The sequence below is a fragment of the Carassius auratus genome, chromosome 20 (assembly GCF_003368295.1).
Source record: "Carassius auratus strain Wakin chromosome 20, ASM336829v1, whole genome shotgun sequence".
In the NCBI taxonomy this organism is placed as follows: domain Eukaryota; kingdom Metazoa; phylum Chordata; class Actinopteri; order Cypriniformes; family Cyprinidae; genus Carassius; species Carassius auratus.
In genome coordinates this window covers 9,637,035-9,657,331 of record NC_039262.1, presented here as the reverse complement: position 1 = coordinate 9,657,331, position 20,297 = coordinate 9,637,035, and the positions used below count along the sequence as shown (strand labels likewise).

At 36.2% G+C, this 20,297-nt stretch overlaps 1 pseudogene; it reads left to right on the top strand.

Annotated features, from left to right (window-relative positions):
• The window catches only part of LOC113120837 (serine/threonine-protein kinase MRCK alpha-like), a 55,647-nt pseudogene that overhangs the window by 8,824 nt on the left and 26,526 nt on the right, over nt 1-20,297 (top strand).

Genomic DNA, 20,297 nt, shown 5'->3' with positions numbered 1-20,297 from the left:
GCTGCTTTAAATTCTCAAGCTCGTTATAGCAGGATGGATTCTGATTGGGTGTCAATGTTTGTTTACTGTGTTTTTCTGAGCATAAGAAACTTCTTTCAATTTGTAATTATTCCAAACTTTGACTGATAGTGTATGACTATAATAATAATAACAATATACAATAAACATAATAATAACAAAAGTAATGTTATAAATAAATAACTATATTTTGTAATGCTGTTAGTTTTGCAACATGCTACTTCATCAAATGCTGTTTTAATCTGTTGTAGGATAATTTTTTTTTTATTGTATGCTGCCTTACGAGGTAGCTCACTAGTTATTGAAACAGAAGTTAGTGGTTCTCCATCATCCTAGGTTTATCTATGCTCACAGGCATTGCAAGTGGCAGAGAGATCAAGCCCAGTCTTTTAGCATTATCTAATGGTGTTTTTACTGCTTTCACTCTTACCAAATGCCCCATTCTACATTCCAGGCCCAAACCAAAGGGGCTTTTGTGGGTGTGTTTGGCACTCAGGCAGTAGACTAGATTAAAGGCAATGTTGATGGCTGTCACATGTCAAATATATCAAGGTCAGAGATGAGTCCTCTCATTATGAATGCTGTCAACATGTATCTGGCCTGCTGTGGGGGGTTAGGAGGAAGGACATGGGTGCGAGGATATGCTTCATGGATGGGGGGGATGGTTCTTTTTAAAAAAGAGAGATGGGGGTTTTCACAATCATGACTCCATATATAATTCATGTTGTTGTAGGAAGCTGGTACCAGTTTGAATTGAATTCCAGTTATGCTTCTGGTTTGGTTGTTAAATAATTCTGTTCCGTAATACACAAAGAATCCAAACAAAGTGCGTTCTCGGAGGGCTTTGCGGTCGAGTCGGTATTTGCGTGTCGGCTGTTCAGTAGAGCTGAAAGAACATGGTTTGCCTCCCCCCACCTGTCTGTCATCAGTCGACGTGTTTTGCAACATCTTTCTTTGAGAGTCGATCCACTTTTTGAACTCTTGTGTGCATTTGTTCTAGTCTTGTCGGAACTTGTTTGGATAAATGCATATTTTCGGGATACTTACGGTTTGAAGTCCTAGCGCTGACACCTTTCCTCTGTAGGTTATAATTAGTAATTGTTTCCAGCCTAAGGGATTGGCTATGGCCCAGAAAGTGTCTGCACTGGAGGACTGCAGAGATGTGTATATTTAGCCTTTTTTCGTCCCTTTCATTTATTCTTGCTGCTGAAAATGGGGTTTTGTGGCAGCTTTATACCGTGACTGCTTTCTTTCATTGAATAAAGTCTTCACATCACTCGATTTGGACTTTGAGTCAGAGTACCAGTTTTTTGATTCTCAACATGCATTTTGGTTTAACTGCACTTTTGTCTATGACTTGAGTCCTGTGTAGCCAGAATTTTGACTAAATGGCAAAACACTAGTCCACATTTCAGCTTATTCTGGCATTGAACCACCCACTTAAAGAAGTAAAGACCATATGACTGTATTGTAAAAAAGACCATTCACAGATTTAGTTTTTCTTTTTACCAGAAATAGGTTATGGTATACTACAATAATATATATATATATATATATATATATATATATATATATATATATATATATATATATATATATATATATATATATATATATATATATATATATATATATATATATATATATATATATATATATTAGGGGTGTAATGGTTCACAAAATTCACGGTTCGGTTCGATACGATACACTGATGTCACGGTTCGGTTCGGTTCGGTACATTTTAGATACAGCAAAATGTAAAAAACATCTCAACTTTTCAGAATGCCGCAAGCGCACCACGGGTCATGTGACAAGAACTAACCAATCAGCTTCATCCTTTCCCGTAACAACGTTGAAAGCTCAGCCAAGATGAAGGAACAGCTGATCATAGTTGTATATGGATTGCAATTTTGAAATGAATTTAGTAGCAGAGCTACTGCAAGCGATTTTTAGAGCTGCAAATCCATTTATCCCTTGCTGAAATTTTCCGCGTCTAATGGAGAGAGCACTTCATTGTTGCTTAGCAAAGACAGACGCCTCATGAGCGCTCCTGCCCGAGCGCTTTGGAAAGGAGGAGAAAGCGGCGCGACTAGCGTTTTCCACGCGTTTTTAGGTACGATATGTAAACGGCCCCTAAGGCACTCGCTCACTCAGCACGAGCTGAAGGCTCGTTGCAAAATGTCTAATGCATTTAACAGACCAGAAATAGAAGATCCTCCAATAACCAACAGGTCTGGTGTTTGGGTGCACTTTGGATTCCCTGTAAACTATAATGGTGTACCGGTGTCTAAATGCTGCGGGGATAGTTTGTTGCGTGTATGTTTCTCCTTTTTTCGTCTTTTCCCAGATACTGACACAATAAGGTGATGTCGGCGTAAATGAGTTGACATGTTTCAAGTATTCCCGCTGGTGTTTTTTTTTTTTTTTTTTTTTTTCCGCTGGTGTACCCTATTGTCATGTAGCAGATGCGACATACCGTTGTTTTTTTATCCACCACTCTCTTGCCATCACCATTATAGCTTACAGGGAATCCAAAGTGCACCTAAACACCAGACCTGTTGGTTATTGGAGGATCTTCTATTTCTGGTCTGTTAAACGCATTGGCCATTTTGCAACGAGCCTTAAGCGTGTACTGAGTGAGCAAGCACCTGACTGAGTAGCCTAACATAAACATATAACTATAAGTTGGTGTTTTTTCTTCTTCGGGAGTGTCAGGGGCGTTGCCTGTTACGTCGTTTGGGTTATTGGGCTACCTTGTTGAACGCATATCATTATATTTCTCTCTCTTTTTTTTTCAAATATAATTAATTAGTCCAACGAACCGTTCGGTATACATAATGCGTACCGCGTACCGAACCGAAAGCCTCGTACCGAACGGTTCAATACGAATACACATATTGTTACACCCCTAATATATATATATATATATATATATATATATATATATATAGTGCTGTCAATCAAATAAATTTTCTTCCTGAAATTAATTGCGATCATTCCCACCTAACATTAAGGTTTTTAAATATATGCCTACTTTTATGTTACAATAACTTAACATTCAATCTTCAAATTAATGTCGAAAGCACATAAAGATAGTTAGACCTATCTGTTTATTGGGTTCTTTTTGTATGACTAAAGCCAAGTATTGCTGTCACCAATACTACTGGTGTCTCAAGGAGATTCTTCAAATTTTCCCTAATATTTAACAATTGACTATATGTAATGTTGACTATACTTACATATATTATAATTGATAGCTATTATTTAGCATTTCCTAAAAAAAAAAAGAAAAAAAACACAATTAAAATATTTTAACACCGTTAATCCACTAGCCACGCCCCCATACTTGTATGTCATCTAACGTTTCATACAGTTGACTGGTGACAAATATGATGAAGGGCAACAACATAAATTCAGTTATGCCCTAAAATTCAAGATATTGAGGCAAAAATGCTCCTGTATGAGTTTTTGTCTCATTTATAAAATATGATAATCGATATCACATGAGCAGCAGGAGCAATATCACATGAGTGCATTGTTCCGAATATAACAAGTGCAAATGTGATTTTATACAAAAGTTTAGTAAATAAGTAGTAAATATTGTGTTATATTTCAAAGCCAATATTGTCTGATCTTGCTCAGTCTTGCAGACAAAAATATTACATAAAACAAAAATATTACATGTGAAAGTTTTAAATACTTTCACACTGCCGACATGTTTGCTGCATTAGTACGTGCTTCTATTTGATCGTGTCAGTCATAGTTCGGTACATATTATTCGGCCTTTTCGGTTATTCGGTTTGCCGAACATTCAGAGCATCCCTAGAAAATGTTCTTTTGGTAGTCATGCTGGTTTAGAACAAAATGAGGGTGAGTAAATTTATTACAAATTTCATTTTTAAGTGAACTATCCCTTTAACCTCATGTGAAAAATACAGTGAGTAGCACTTGTGTATGGATCACATTACAAATTGCCGGTTACTTATAGGATTGGATGTTTGCTTTAAATGGGAAAGTACGTTTGACAGACTGTGTCTAGCCCAAATAAAAATTTCACAGTGGCATGTTCCAGCGAAGTTGATAAGCGATTAAAATAATAATGATTACGATGACAGTGATGATAATTTGAACATATTACATGGGTGGTGAAGTTTCCACAGTTCCGACTGCCTCAGGGGCTTTCAGTCAGTCGTGGTAGGAAACGTCCAGCAAGATTTCATTCACTCCTCTGTTCTGAGAGAATGCAGTAGGATAGAGTTACATCTACCATGACATATTTTGCCACAGGGAGGTGACTCGGTGGTATTATGTTGACTGAAAATCTAATGCTGGTATTTTTACATCCCTGCCGATTGAGCGTAAGAGCAGGCAGTCTGTAGAAAGCTTTCACAGCTCTTGTGTCAGTGTCATGTTGTTGGACTACGGTGTAATCTTCTCTGGGGGATATGACCACTCTGCTTTTCTGCTCTGAGAAATGGCAAAGCTACTTTTTATCATACCTTGAGCCTCACGTGAAACAATATAATACACTACCCTTATTTCTTTGACACATCCAACATCTTTGTAGCTCTACTGTTGTATAAGTCTCGGGTTAAAGTAATAGTTTAACCGTGAATGAAAATTCTGTCATTATTTACTCATGATGACTTTCTTTCTTCTGTAGAGCGCAGATATTTATAGCTAAATGTCCCTGATACTTTTTCCATTCAGTGAAAGTGAATGGCAACAAAAAAAGTTTTTTGGTTTCAGAAGACTTGGACCGAGATGCTTTATGATGTTGTTGTTGATTTTTTTTTCTTTTTAATAAAACTGAAATCTCAATGTGTTTTATGCATGGTTTTATTAAATAAAATATATGTGCTGCATGTTCCAGAGTGAAAAGCGGAACTGTGTTCTTTTACATGTGAGCAGTGTTTTAAGCATACTTAAGCATAAAAGAAAAATCGATAATATTAGCCCATACAATGCATTTTTGGCTATTGCTAAAAATACACTTCAGCGACTGAAGTCTGGTTTTGGAATTAAATTTTTTTATTACGTTTTTAGAGATTGACAGATTATAGAAATTATTCTAAAGATAACCTTTTGTGTTCCACAGAAGAAAAAAGTCCTGCAGGTTTGGAATTACATGAAGAAAATAGTTTAATTTTAGCCTGAACTAACCTGCTCTTTATTTTCTCACTTGAGACTTTAGCATTGATGTTAATGACAAAATCAGCAGGTTAGCACATCTGTTTCTTTCGGTTTCTTTTCTCTCTTTTTTTTAAATGATTGACACCCTCTCTGGTGTCTGTCTGTCCTTTCACTCCCCATTGGGCCTCATGGTGTTCTTTTAAAGGTGATTGGTTACTTCCTGTATTTGAATTGCATCTTATCTAACCTTGATGCAGTAGTTGGAAAAAGTAGGGGATTGCTGTGCTGGATCATTTTACATAATGGCTGATTCGAATGCCAGATCACAGAGCTGCAATAACAAGGAACACAGTAAAGCATCAAACATGTTTTTGACGTGTTTAGCATCACATTTCATCTCTGTCTTTTGCGTGCAGAGTTTCGTTTATGTCATTTGTCACATAGCCTTCCTGCATGTGCTAAACGGGCCATGTGTTTTGCACTCTTGCCACATTAATGCATTTATAGCATGGAGCTTCATTTTTGGGCATGTCTGATGGTGGATTCTTCTCCTATCCTATCTGTTTGCATTTTTCTCTTGTTGAACATTTGCACAGGATCCAGGAAACATCCAAGCTCTTATGGCTTTGTTTGTTCTTCCTCTGGCTTCATTGTATTTTTTGAGAATATCCTGTTTGTGTTTTGCAGAGGTGTAGACAAACATAGTTTTTTGTCTTGTCTGACACAAGCCATGCCAACAAGCTTCAATAGCAATATGGGATGCTTTAGGGGGTGGTCTATATTGCTTTGGGAATTTGGGTGCATAGGTGCTCACTCTAGCATTAAACACAATTTATCGCCCCATTGCATGTTTATGCAGTATGAAAGTGATTCCTGGGCATGTTTATGTGCGTTTGGTATTTATTAATGATTTAATGCTTTCTCCTGTCCTGTCCTCATGGAGGGTTTCATATATCACCCCCCACTAACTACATGCTACTATGAGCCATGACTTTGCCTTAGGGATTGAAAGCACCCATGATATTTTCTAATTCAATTGATTTCCTGCCAGCTTGTTTAATAACAGGGGCTGCCATCACATCTATTAAGGGAACCCCTGTTCAGGACCCCTTCATTTTGTGAATGTAATTTATTCAGTCTGTTGGGACTCGTCTTATTTATGGCCGTTATTAGCAGTAGCAGTTCTGAGGCCCTGGGACTTTCAGATTAAGACAGATATTAAGGAATTGCAGGTAAATAACAAAAAAAAAACATACAATATAGTTTTATTATTAATAAATATTTTTTATTAGACAAAGAAATTAACTTTTTATTATATATATTTTTTTGAAAATTCTGTTTTCTTTTTTATTTCGATACATTTCACGATAATGTAGTTATTGTGAATTATTTTGGTCATGATGAACTGTAGTGAAAATCTGATATTATTGTAGCACATACATTTTTTATATTGTAATCTAAAATGTATATGTGTGTGTGTGTTTGTGTGTGAATGTATATATATATGTGTGTGTGTGTGTGTGTGTATATATATATATATATATATATATATATATATATATATATATATATATATATATATATATATATATTAGAGGTCGACCGATATATCGCTCGGCCGATATATCGGGCCGATATTTATCATTTTTTAATATATCGGCATCGGCCGATATCCGTGTTTTGTAGCGCCGATTTAAAGTCAGGCACGTTGGCGGGCAGCCCCGTGTTATAGTCAGAGAATTTCACTCTGTAAATGGGGTGGAGAAGTTGGCAGCTCTTACAAACACTGCAGCGTGATTGAGGGCCCCGTTACTCCGTCCCGCTCACAGACAGCAGTGTGCTTGGAGAGACAGCTGTCCTGGAGCTGCCCAGAACGGTGAATGACATTTGTTCGGAAGCATGGTTTGATGCAGATAATAACCATTTTTCCATCCAACTCATTTGTATTTAGGGATGTCAATATTCAATAATTTCCATGATCAATTAATGAAATAATGAAATTAACGATCAATTAATATGCTGCAAAATGCGTCTGCAGCAGTATAATTATTATGTGCAAAAGCCACTTGGAAAAAAAACTTTCTCATCCGAATTAAAGGGGTTTTAGTCTGAATAAAATGCTAGTAGCAGGATTGTAAAATGAATAGATGTGATTATGATCATTTGATAAAATAAAGAGAGCGATCATTTACCTTTGTTGACTGTTTCCCGTCAAGGAGACCGCTGAATGCGCTTCTTTAAAGGGGGGGTGAAATGCTCGTTTTCACTCAATATCCTCTTAATCTTGAGTACCCATAGAGTAGTACTACATCCTTCATAACTCCAAAAAGTCTTTAGTTTTATTATATGAAATAAGAGAAAGATAGTCTGTACCGATTTTTCCCGGAAAAACACGAGTGGCTGGAGGCGTGACATGTGGGCGGAGCTAAAGAATCACGAGCGCGAGTAGGCTTTTGCGTTGAGAGCGTTTGGAAGCTGTGACATTACCGTGAGGGAAAAAACATCCAAAACAAAACAATGGCTAACAGTCAGATTCAGCGTATATTTATGATCCAGAATCAGATCCAGAGGCTGAAATTTAACAAGAGCAGCCTCAGCAACGACGTCTCTATGTGGTATGTACTGAAACTGTATATATTTGCTTAGCGGTTTTGGAAAATGACTAAGTTCCACTTTATGTCATCTTTTTTTTTTTAAGCTGTACATGTGGAAAGTGCAGTTTGATGACAACATCACATGTTGTTTACTTGATGTGCTTACGCGCCGATAGCTAAGTTAACAACACAGAGATATTTGAAGCAGTTTTACTCACCGCCTGCGGTTCCAGCCAGAGATGGGACCAAGTCACACATGTGCAAGTCTCAAGTAAGTCTCAAGTCTTAACCTTCAAGTCTCAAGTAAGTCCCAAGTATTTTTTCTTGGGCAAGTCAAGTCAAGTCAAGTCACAAGCTATGTCAAGTCAAGTCCAAGTCAAGTCACCTTAATATTGTTATTTTACCTGCAGAATCTGATCTTAATAAAGTTAAAAGACAAGATATAAGTAAGTAACTGTCAGTAAATTAAAATAATTTGGATTTGCATTGTAAATACTCATGTTCAGTAAAATACATCATGGAATCAAACAAAATTGTAACTTCCTAAAATTATTTATTTTTCACTTCTGCCAACAGTGTTTGAAATGTTTTACATTTTCAACATTGAGTCCATAAAACTAAACATCCAACAGACTCCTCTCTGAACACCTCTCTCTCTCTCTCTCTCTCTCTCTCTCTCTCTCTCTCTCTCGCAAACACAGTTTACATACAACATTAAACTGTCACATTTCTCCTCTCTCTCTCTCTCTCTCTCTCTCTCTCTCTCTCTCACACTCTCTCTCTCAGAGTATAGAATATAAATATGACATATTTTCAGTTGTCGTTATTTCCAATGTAGGCGCGCGGTATGCGCGCTCATAATGGAAGCAACGCGCTCAACATCTAAACTTTTCAGAATGCCGCAAGCGCACCGCAGGTCATGTGACAATAACTAACCAATCAGCTTCATCCTTTCTTGTACCAACGTTGAAAGCTCAGCTAAGATGAAGGAACAGCTGTTCATAGCTGTATATGGATTGCCATTTTGAAATGAATTTAGTAGCAGAGCTACTGCGAGCGATTTTTAGTGCTGCAAATCCATTTATCCTTTGCTGAAATTTCCGCGTCTTCAATGAGAGAGAGCGTGTCATGGATTCTTAGCAACGACAGACGCCCCAGGAGCACTTCTGCCCGAGCGCTTTGGAAAGAAGGAGAAAGCGGCGCGACTAGCGTTTTCCACGCGTTTTTAGGCGCGAACTATTGAAGACAAAAGCGATGACCCTCGGTACCTCTCAGGCTGACATGTTGATGTGATGTGATATCTGATTTAAGTGGGCATGGTGTGTGTAAGGTAGAGAGGGCATGACTGATGATAGTGTCCTGATCCAGTCACGACGCTATTCTCAGCCTGCGCTCCAGCTGAGTAATCAACTTTATTTTAAAAAATAATTTATATATTTTATATTCAAAATGAAAACATGATGTGATTAACACTCAAGTCATTCAAGTCATCGTGTCTCAAGTCAAGTCAAGTCCCGAGTCTTTAACTTCCAAGTCCGAGTCAAGTCTCAAGTCCTAAAAATAGCGACTTGAGTCGACTCGAGTCCAAGTCACCAAGTCACAAGTCCCCATGTCTGGTTCCAGCACACGATCGTGACCCTTTTTCATTGGAACTGCATTATCCTTAAGTAATAAACGATATGCAAATCCGGCGTCAAACTGGGCCTTGTTTGTAAAACAAGCATCTTCGAAATGCAGGGAACAAACAAAAACACTTGCACAACTCCGTTGATGCTCTGTAAAAATAAACTCCATACACTGGTCCCTTAATGCTGTTTTTTTTTGGTAATCTGTGCAGGGTTGTTTTGCCCTGGCAACCAAAAACACACTTAAAATTGTGACATTTCGCTCTCGCTCTGATCAGTGAATGTCTGTGCTCTCAGTGCTCTGATCTACGGGAGCGCGCGCTCTTCCGGGAGAAGTGCCCTTAGGACCCATATAAGGAAATTCCGCTCCATATAACGTCACACAGAGCCATACTCGAAAAAAACTTTCCGAAACTTGTGACAAACCGGAAGGAGTATTTTTGGAACAGAAATACTCCTTCAAACGTACAACCTAATTTTTGAAACTTTGTCCATGTTTAGCATGGGAATCCAACTCTTTAACAGTGTAAAAAACTCCAGTATGCATTAAATAGCATTTCATCCCCCCTTTAAATGATTTTAGCAAATGGCTGCAATATAACAAAGAGTGAAAAATTTAAGGGGGTCTGAATACTTTCCGTACCCACTGTATATAGAAATATCACCATCAAATGTAAAGATTGGGCTGCACAAAACCTAATTATTTGTTAAAATAAATATCTATATATATATATATGTGTGTGTGTGTGTGTTTTAGAGGGTTACAAAAGTGTCCTCTGTGTTCATATTGGATTTAAATATTGAAACATTATTCACATGACAGTAGTGGAAGGCCATCCTCAGGTCTTTTAGCTCCAGGAGCTGGGACGTGTTCTTCTGGAAGCGGCATTTTTGCATCGTTACCTCACTGTGGCCGTAAATAATCTCTCTTATGGCTTCCAGATGTCCCCTTGCCAGAGGAGTGGATATGGGAACACATACTCAAGGCCTAGTATTCCTCTCTGCATCCTCCTTTGCACACACGCCTGTCCCCAAATTCAGCAGGAAGGGCAAATTTACACAAGCACACACAGATTCGCACAAGCACCGTGTCACGCACACCCTTAACCAGTCTGGTAGGAGACACAAAGACGGGACGTGTTTTTCCAGTCCCACAATGCCAATGAGTTTAGTCTTAAACCTCTGTATTTGTACTTTGCATAAATGTTGTCCCTTTGTACCAGGGTTAATATCATATCAACTAAAATTTAAACTACAATTTTCACTACTTAAATATAATAAACATTAACTGGAAAAAATATCAGTGTGTGTGTGTATGTATATGTTATTAAAAAAAAAATGTCTTAAATTTATAAAAACTATATAGACATAAAAGAATAATAATAAAAATGGAATTAAAAGTAAAATCTTATTAATAAAAACAAGCACAAAATGATTCTGAAATGTACAAAAGGTGGTTTGTATAACCTTTCTAATACTAGCTATTCTTTGAAAGGATCATAAACAGCCATACAGTGAACAATGTGGCGGAGAAGTTTACATTTACAACACTGCAGATTACCTGACTCTCATTTGTCATGGCAACCGTTGCTATGTTTGGCATGCCCGTGTTGTTTTATTAGGTTTTCAGGTGAGTGATACTGTATAGCTATTGTTCTGCTGCCAAACTTAAACAAGAGAAGCGTCACTAAAGCTAATATTGTTAACCCACTGATCCTTGGATGCTTAGGGCGGAGCTGGCTTCATGATAGTCACATGGATGGGCCTCCCGCTCAGTCTGTTTATTTGTTTTTACCCTCTAAAGAGCCTTGCAGGTCCCATTATGATGTGGTTACTGGCGATTCATTCTTGTGGAGTGTTTTATTCAGTGGTTGTTTTGCTGTCTGTGGAACAGAGGAGTCTTTTAGGACTCTGGTGGTTGATGGTTATGAGTGTTATGCCTGATTGTATGCAGTCAGTGGTGTGTATGACGTAACGCATGACTCCCACTGCAGTGGCACACTTATTCTAACATGCTTACTTGTGTCTAAGCTGTTGAAAGTTTCTTAGAGGTCAAGTGTGGCTGATTCTATCCAGGGATGTCTGAGGTTATTTTTACTCTGTCTCAGTGGCAAGGCTGGGCGGAACGAATTTGATACATCCAGTTAGAATTTAACATCTAAATTATGATTTTTTTTTTTCTCCATAATGTGAGGCTGTTTTTGAACTGATGCCAGACTTACCATTATCTTCAGGTTTGTATCTCAACCCTCTACATTGCGAGTAAATCACTCACATATGCGACTAAATCTTCACTCTGGCGAGTAAATTGTCTAATATTAGCCAATGGCTTACAATTTCTCCGATTTTACTCGCCAGTGTGTGAGTTGGAGTCTAAGTATAAATTTAGCACACAAATATTTTCACTCGCCGAACGCTCTCTGACTGAGCACTATGGAGTTTCACTCTCCTTCAACTGATCTGTGATATTTTTCAGTTCATCTGAATGGATGCAAAAGCGCACCTATTTGACTTACCGTAAACTCTAGTGTGGAGGCGCACACCCTGTTTTGATTTCAGCAAATCAGTTAGAGCGAAGGCCCACAACCTGATTAATATTCATGAATCCAGCAGTTTATTAATTCTTAGTGCTTATTATAGTGCTCTTATTAGTATAATTCATATCATTATTATCTTATAATTATTTTTGTTATTTTTTCCCCAATTGTTTTCCCAATAACACTGAATGACCAAAAAGCACCACCACCAGTCATTTCAGTTAAAACGACTAATGCATTAATACATGGTTATCAAGTTTTAATTCTAAGTCCTATAATTAAATAATATTTGATTATCATATTATAATGCTTGACTGACTGTTAAGAGTGTAATTTTTTTTTAAAGTTACACATTTTTATGTTTGTAAAATGGCAAAATTTGAAAATATCTGAAAGTACAATCTACACACATATATATATATGTATATACAATATATATGTTTATACAATATATATATATATAATATACATACATACACACACACACACACACACACACATTGGCGATTCAATTGCCAAGGTGTCCGCTGAAGGTTGCATCTATCAAGTTTCAAAAAAATAAGTGGTAGAGCATTGCGTTAGCAGCGCAAGGTTCAGGGTTCGATTCCCGGGGAACACATGTTAGGTAAAAAATGTTAGCCTGAATGCACTGTAAGTCGCTTTGGATAAAAGCATCTGCTACATGCATAATTTTTTTTAAATTTAAATAGGCTTTGGCAAATGTTTATTTAATGTTTATTTAAATAAGATTAATATATCAAAATAATCAAATCTTATTGCAATTTTACTTACAAATTTTAAGTTTCATGTTTAATTTAATTAATTCATTATATATATATATATATATATATATATATATATATATATATATATATATATATATATATATATATATATATATATATATATATATGTGTGTATGTGTATACATACATACATACGTTTCATATTTCCAGCAAAAATATGTAAGTATAAACATATTATGTATAATAGTATAAGTAATAATTAAAATATACTGTTTAAATAATTTATACATGTTATTTATTTATTTATGTTTAAGTTAGCTGGAAATTTAGAATTTTTTCTTATTAAATGATATATACACGCAGTTGTGATATAAACCATCTTTATAAAAAATTGCTCCTAGCATGATATAATGCTTTGGTCATACTACCTATCCCTTGTTCAATAGTGTTTACACATTGCTGGTATTATAAGCATGTTTTTAGCTGTCAGCAGGGTCTGTGGTAGAGTAGCGTGTCTGTGATATGTGACTGTGGCCACTGTTAGATTAGCAGTGGGTCAGTGCTTAAGTGTAATGTGGAGCAGTGCTGATGAGACGTAATGACCTGGCTGGTAATGAATGTCTGCTGGGACTAAAATGCCTTGGAGACACCAATTGTACCTTGCTGATCTACCCACTTATTTGCTCTGAAAGACAGATGCTGGAACGTCGACAGATAATGACCCCTTAAATAGAATCAGAATATTGTGTGGGAAACATATTATTTATTCTTAGTTTATATTATTAGATAGAAAAAATAAGGAAGTTTTATAGACGTAATTATAGAAGAAATTTAGACACTTAAACCACATAAAAATGCACACGTCAGTGCTTCATATAAAAAAATCTAACTGACTTTAATTAAAGTTACAGCTAAAATGCATTTTAGTTGGTAAAACATATATAAACAATAGTTTTATATTCTGACACCTATGTCACTTTTTAGAATTTCTCTCTTCTGCACAATCCAATATTGCTATAGCAACAGAGCCGCCCCACCCTGTTTGCTTGATGCTGATTGGATGAGAGTTTATAGTCTAAACTGTGTGTGCAGCAGTGGCAGTGGGAAAGATTGTGCATCAGAACACCTCAGTAATGTGTACAGGAGCCATTAGATGAGGCTGAGCTGTGGAAAAAGATGGTCTAGGAAGGTCATGCCAGTGCAAAGCTTCATAGACTGATGGCAGGTGTGGGTGGCGTGTTTGTACTTTTGTTGAGGATAAACACGGCAGACCTTTATCCTTATCACACTGCGGTTGAGATCATCTCCTCCTCTGTTCCCATGTTTCCCACCCTGGGAATAACAAGCACAACATTGCTGCAGTAGAAGAATTCATTATTTTGTGTAGTATTTATAACAAATTGTTTAAAGTATTAGTTAATTTGACAGAAAACATTCGCTTTTAATAAAAAAACAAAATGTTAATTTATGAAACTGTTTAAAATGTTGGGGTCATAATTTTTTTTGAAAAAAGTATTTTCATCAAAGTGCTGTTTATTATTATTATTTTAAAAGTATAACTGTGGAATATTATTATAATTTAAAATAAATGTTTCTGTTTTTATTAAATGGGGGCAAAGCTAAATCTTCAGCAGCCACTGTCATGAATGCTCATTTGGCAATCAAGAAACATTTCCTGCCTTTTTTAATGTTGGAATCAGTCCAATACTTTGATACATTATGTCAGGAGACTTTGATGAAAAAAAAAGTTCAAAACTTGATATTTTAAAATGTATTAGATTTTTTTTTTTTTTTTATCAAAATGCATCTTTGCTGAATATAAGTGTTTTTATTTATTTATTTTTATCTTTCTGACCCCAAACCTTTGAATGTTAGCATATTTTTGTATTATTTTTTAAATAATTCATTAAACTCCATTATACTGATTTTGTCCCCTTTTTTTTCTTTACAGCCAAACCTTTCACATCCAAGGTGAAACAGATGCGCTTGCACAAGGAAGATTTTGAGATCCTGAAGGTGATTGGACGGGGAGCGTTTGGAGAGGTATTTATTGATCTCACTTGATATACTATTTACCATAGGCACAGGTATGTTGCACAGTAAGGAAATTCTTCATGCAGTACTTTTGAGCCCGAGGCAGTTGATGTTCTATTGTAATGACAGATGTGTGATGTAGTCACTGGGGAATGTGTGGTGCTCAGGTAGGCCAGGAAACCAGCACTATTAGGTTACTTAGCGAGGCCTGGCTGTTCAGAATGGCCCATGAAGTGGGAACATTGGATAGCAGCCATGTTTTAAAACCCAAGCAAATGGTTTATGGAATTTTTATTCAGGTTTTATTTCACAGTGACTGAGAAAACAGCTCTGTGGCACTTTTCCAAGTTGAGTTGAAGTTATAGTTCACCCAAAAATGAAAATTCTGTCATGATTTACACACCCTTTTGTAACCAGTGCAACTCCCTTTCTTCCGTAGAATACAAAAAGTTCATATCTGAGGAATATCTTGGCAGCTCTGACTTGAAATATTGCGTAAAGTTTGTACAAACAATTTGTATGATGATTTAATGTAAAAAAAAAAAAAAAAAATCAACTTGAAAGCTTTAATCCATATTCTGATCGTGACCAGCATATACCTCAAAGTTTCTCATTTTGTTGTAAATGGAAAAAATAAATTTATATAGATTCATTTAGGGAACAACAGAGTAAATGACCACCAAATTGAATCCTTTAACATACAGATCTGCTATAAACAAATTCCTTAGAACCTTAATTTTTCCAAAAGTTGAAATACATTAACAGCTGTGTCTGCAAAAAGGCAGTTTAAAGTTTTTTTTAATGACGGATAGGTTCGAGTTATAAAAATGGCAACACATTTATTAGATTGGGTGGATGGAAATACATCAAAGATCCTTGAGATTAAAGTAGATTTTAAAGGGCTATATGTGTCAGCCCTTCGGTTTTTCTCCACTTGTCAACGTCTGGTGAGCTATGATTCATCTGCAACCTCCTCAGTAGGAGCGTTTTCGTCTGACACACCACTCGACAGGGTTTCCGGCCTAGTGTCTGCTCACTTCAGTCCAGCTGGAATCAAAAGCTCATGGAAAGCTAGCAGAAAGCCTGCTTCCAAAATACCCCCAGAAAGGAAGCCTTGCAGCTGTGAGAAAACGTGCAAAGGAAAAGATTGAGGATCGCTCACACACTTTCATCTCCTGATGGTTCAGGATAGACTTGGGCGAGCAAAAGAAGGGCAGATGACATCATTTCCTATGGAGACTTCTGAGCCAGTAGCTGCTAGTTTATAATAATAATAAAAAAAAATCAATAAATGTCAGTATGTTCTAAAGTAATTGTTTTTAACACATTTAAATGCTACTTACTGTAATGCGTTTTTTTATTAAAAAGTGTATATACTGTAAATATTTGTAAAGTATAAACTAAGTACATACTATAAACATACAGACTGTTAGTTTCTGAAGATGTCGTCACATACTTGATGGAGAAGCGAAGAGCAAAGAACTTTGAAGGAGACTCTTCTGTCATCCAAGTCAGAGCCAAGAACAGTGTGCTCTTTCCCGATCAAGTCACTGAACATTGCCAGAACATTGTTACATTCTCTGATTATTGTTTAATAGAGTGAAGACATTTCTAAATGGGCTTAATGTTTAATATTTCCTCTTTAAGGCAGAATCTAGATAGGATCATAAGAATGTTACTTTCCTAGCATTTTGATTTGATGCTTTGTTACAAAACAAATGCTAATATTTAGAGAGGAATAGACTTTCATTTTTATATATATATATATATATATATATATATATATGCAACTTTCTATTTATCAAGAACAAAGCTCCCACAAATTATTTAGCAGCTGTTTTCAACATTTGTTATAATATTATTTGAGGACCAAATCTGCATATTAGAAGGATTTCTGAAGTATAATGGGATACTGAAAACTAGAGCAACGGCTGCTGAAAACTCAACTTTGCATCCAGTTTTTTTTTGCGTTTACATTTTAAAATTTATTAAAATAAAATGTTATTTTAAATTGTTGTCATATTTCACAAAGGTACTGATTTTTTCTTCTGTGTTATTGATTAAATAAATGCAGCCTTGGTGAGAGTATGAGACATCTTTCATTTAAAAAATCTTCCCAACCACAAACTTTTGAATGGTTTGTAAAGAGACCAACCACAGAGGTTGTATGTTTGTTTACAGACGCCAAGTTATTGAGGGGTACCACATGAATACATTTCTTTGAAGTTGAAAAAAAAACTGTTCTTTAATAGGATTTAAAATGCTTTGTAAACACAAAAATCATGTTTTACTTGTTTCTGTAAACCCTAAAACGCCAGAAGAGATTGGCTATTATATAATTCTGCTCATAATCTGCTGTACTTTTCTTTACTGAATGCTAATGGCAGCCCTTTTAACAAGCAAGCTGAGTAACACTTCTGTGTGAATGCCAATAAAAACAGTTTCCAGGCCATATTATGTTTAAGATCACTTCTTGAACTTATCTTTTTTACAGGTTGCAGTAGTAAAGGTGAAAAATACAGACAAAGTATTTGCCATGAAGATCCTCAACAAATGGGAAATGCTCAAAAGGGCTGAGGTGAGCTGATGTTTTTACACATCTCTTCCTTTCATTCAGCAGATTTGGTCCGAACCGAACTGCTTTAGTTGCAAATAGCAGTTTTCTCAAGACTGATTTTTATATAATGTGCAAATCTTGATCCAGTTAGCGTCAGACTTTACCATTCAGCTGATGCAGCCGTTTCTCCTATATCCCTGGCGTGTCATTCTTTAGCTTCCTAGGAGAGTGTTACTCGCTCTGACCATTACATGAGAAACCACTTAAAACAAACAGTCTTTGCTCTATATGATTCAGAAACCATTCCTCACTGTGGAAACAGACCCCTTGATTGGAGTCATTCTAAATATGTAGGGCACATATTTGATGGCTGACTCCAAAAAAGTGGTTTTCTCTGACATTTTACTTTTTTTTTTTTTTTCTCAGACGGCATGTTTTCGGGAGGAACGGGACGTGCTGGTGAACGGGGACAGTCAGTGGATCACGACGTTACACTATGCTTTCCAGGACGAGAACAATTTGGTTCGTGAGAACTCTCAAGCTCACATTGGGTCTGATTCATATTCACTTGATAAGGTCCAAAGGAGGAGATCATGTAAATAATGATCATTAATCACTGCTTACAGAGTTTCAAGGGACACGGTTTTATAGCAGACTATATATTTGTTTGGCCATGTTGTATATAGCGTGACTGAAGAAGAGGGGCTCTAATATGAATTATAATTTGAGTACAGCTTCATGAGTGGGAGTGGGAGGGAATGAAATCGGGGGAAAAGAACGATAAAGAGATTTTAGAGGAAAGAATGTCATGGATAATTGAGATGGGATGGGTTTATCCAAGGGTAAAGGGAATTTAAAAGATGTAAAGATCCATTATTTTTTGTTTCTTTTGTTGTTATTTACTTCTTGTTTTTCTCTCTTCCCAGTACCTGGTGATGGACTACTATGTAGGGGGAGATCTGTTGACTCTGCTCAGTAAATTTGAAGATCGTTTGCCTGAAGACATGGCCAAGTTCTATCTGGCTGAAATGGTCTTGGCTATTGACTCTGTGCATCAGCTACATTATGTTCACAGGTGGGTCTTGAATCTTTACACTAAGGTTGTTTATCAGTTAATAATTTGACTGAATTAAATGCTCATTAGTTAATTAAATGAATGGCATATGTCAGTTTTCATTGAACCCCTGAATGATGATCATTTAAAGATATCATTGGGGCAAATTAAATCATTGAATAGACATTAAAAGTGGCTTTAGAAGTCAATATGTTGTTGTTTTGTTTCCATATCAATACATGTATAGTCCTATCACTGACCTACTGTACACAGCAATTTATTTTGTAGTCTTGCATGCCTGTAGAACTCTTTTATTTATTGAAAATACATGCAAGCAGATGCCTTGTTAATCAGCCAAAATGTGACTTCTTGATAGAAACCAGATGTTTGGGTGAGGTGTATGAAATGGCTCATCCTTATATTGCCATGACCCTTTTTTCTAGTTAGATACAAGTAGTTTTAGAGGGAGGGCATTCTCATTTAAGGAAGAATTTGACTGGACAAAAATCTGTGTAGTGCAACATGAGTCATCAGTGCTTTTGATTTTTGATTTTGTCAGTTTTCATAGTACACTACTATACAAAAGTTTGAGGGCAAGGAAATCCATTTTTTTTATTTTTTTTCTGCAAATATGCACTAAATTGATAAAACAATTATCATGTGACTCAGTCTTAATACTGGTATAATGGCTGCTGAAAAATCAGTTTAGCCATTACAGGAATAAATGTCATTTTAAAAATATTTAAATCTTAATAATATTTCATGATATTACTGTTTTTCCATTACAAATCTTACCCCAGACGTTTGAATGATAGTGTATGTCAGCATTTATAGATGACCTCAAAATGAGTGCACATGGAATAAAAGCCACAAAACACACATTTTGATTTCATGAGGTTTTCGAATCAGCTAAGCATGCATGAAATCAGAGTGCAATGAGTCAGAAAAAGGCTATGTTTAGTCTTAGGGCAGGCTGGATTGGAACCCATCTTCGGTTATCACACAGGAAGTGTCAACATTTGCATACTGACAGGCACCAGTTGCATGGAGCCCTCAGTGTGATGAATGTGTTTGTACTGGGACTTTGGGTGTGCTTCAACAGTCCCACCAAACACATCATTTGGGTACAAACACACACTTTATATGTACTCGTGTTGTCTTCCTCACAAACATATATGCAGCTCTTTTAGTCGCTGCTTTTGGGGCACCCAGAGGGACAGGCAGGGCAAAGTTAAAGGCAGTAATCATGAGGTTAGAGGTGTGGTCAGTTCTCCTCTCGTGAGAGTTTGGCACGCCTGGTTTGTGGAGGGTGGGGACTGAGTGGATTGGTCTCCAGGGATGGGGTTGGCGTGGGTGTGTTTTTCTATGAGCAAGCCGTGTTAAAGGGTGTGCATTTGGGAATAAGCGCATCTGTATGTTTGAGGGTGGATGTACTGTGTGAAAAGACACCACAGTTTGCACGAATGCACAGTGATGGATACACAATTAGTACTATACCATCTAAAAATGTGATTTAGAGTGATATTTCACTTAAATTATGAAAATAGTCAATAAAAATTATTTTAAAATAAATTATTTTATAAAATCAATTTGTGATTTAAAAAGAGGAGCTCCAGGTTTTGTGCTAGATTGTAAGACTGCACAATTCGCTCAAAAATGTTTCCGATTTAAATATGACTAGAATAATAATTATTATTATAGTTAAAATAATTTGTACTTTACAATTTGTGTATAATTGAATGTCTTAAGTACATCTTATTTACTTAAATCACAGCTTTTGCAATTTAATAATCACACTGAAACACATTGCGACTTCACTTTTATTATACTTTTATTATAAGTTTACTTTTATTACTTTATTACATAAGTTGTATGACAATGACTTTATCATTCAGCATTGACATCAAATCTGACATGATGCATCTTCCATAGAAAAACTGTTTAAAATGACTTGGCTAGGAATAAAGGTTCCTTTTTGGGCTAACAGAGCCTTTAAATG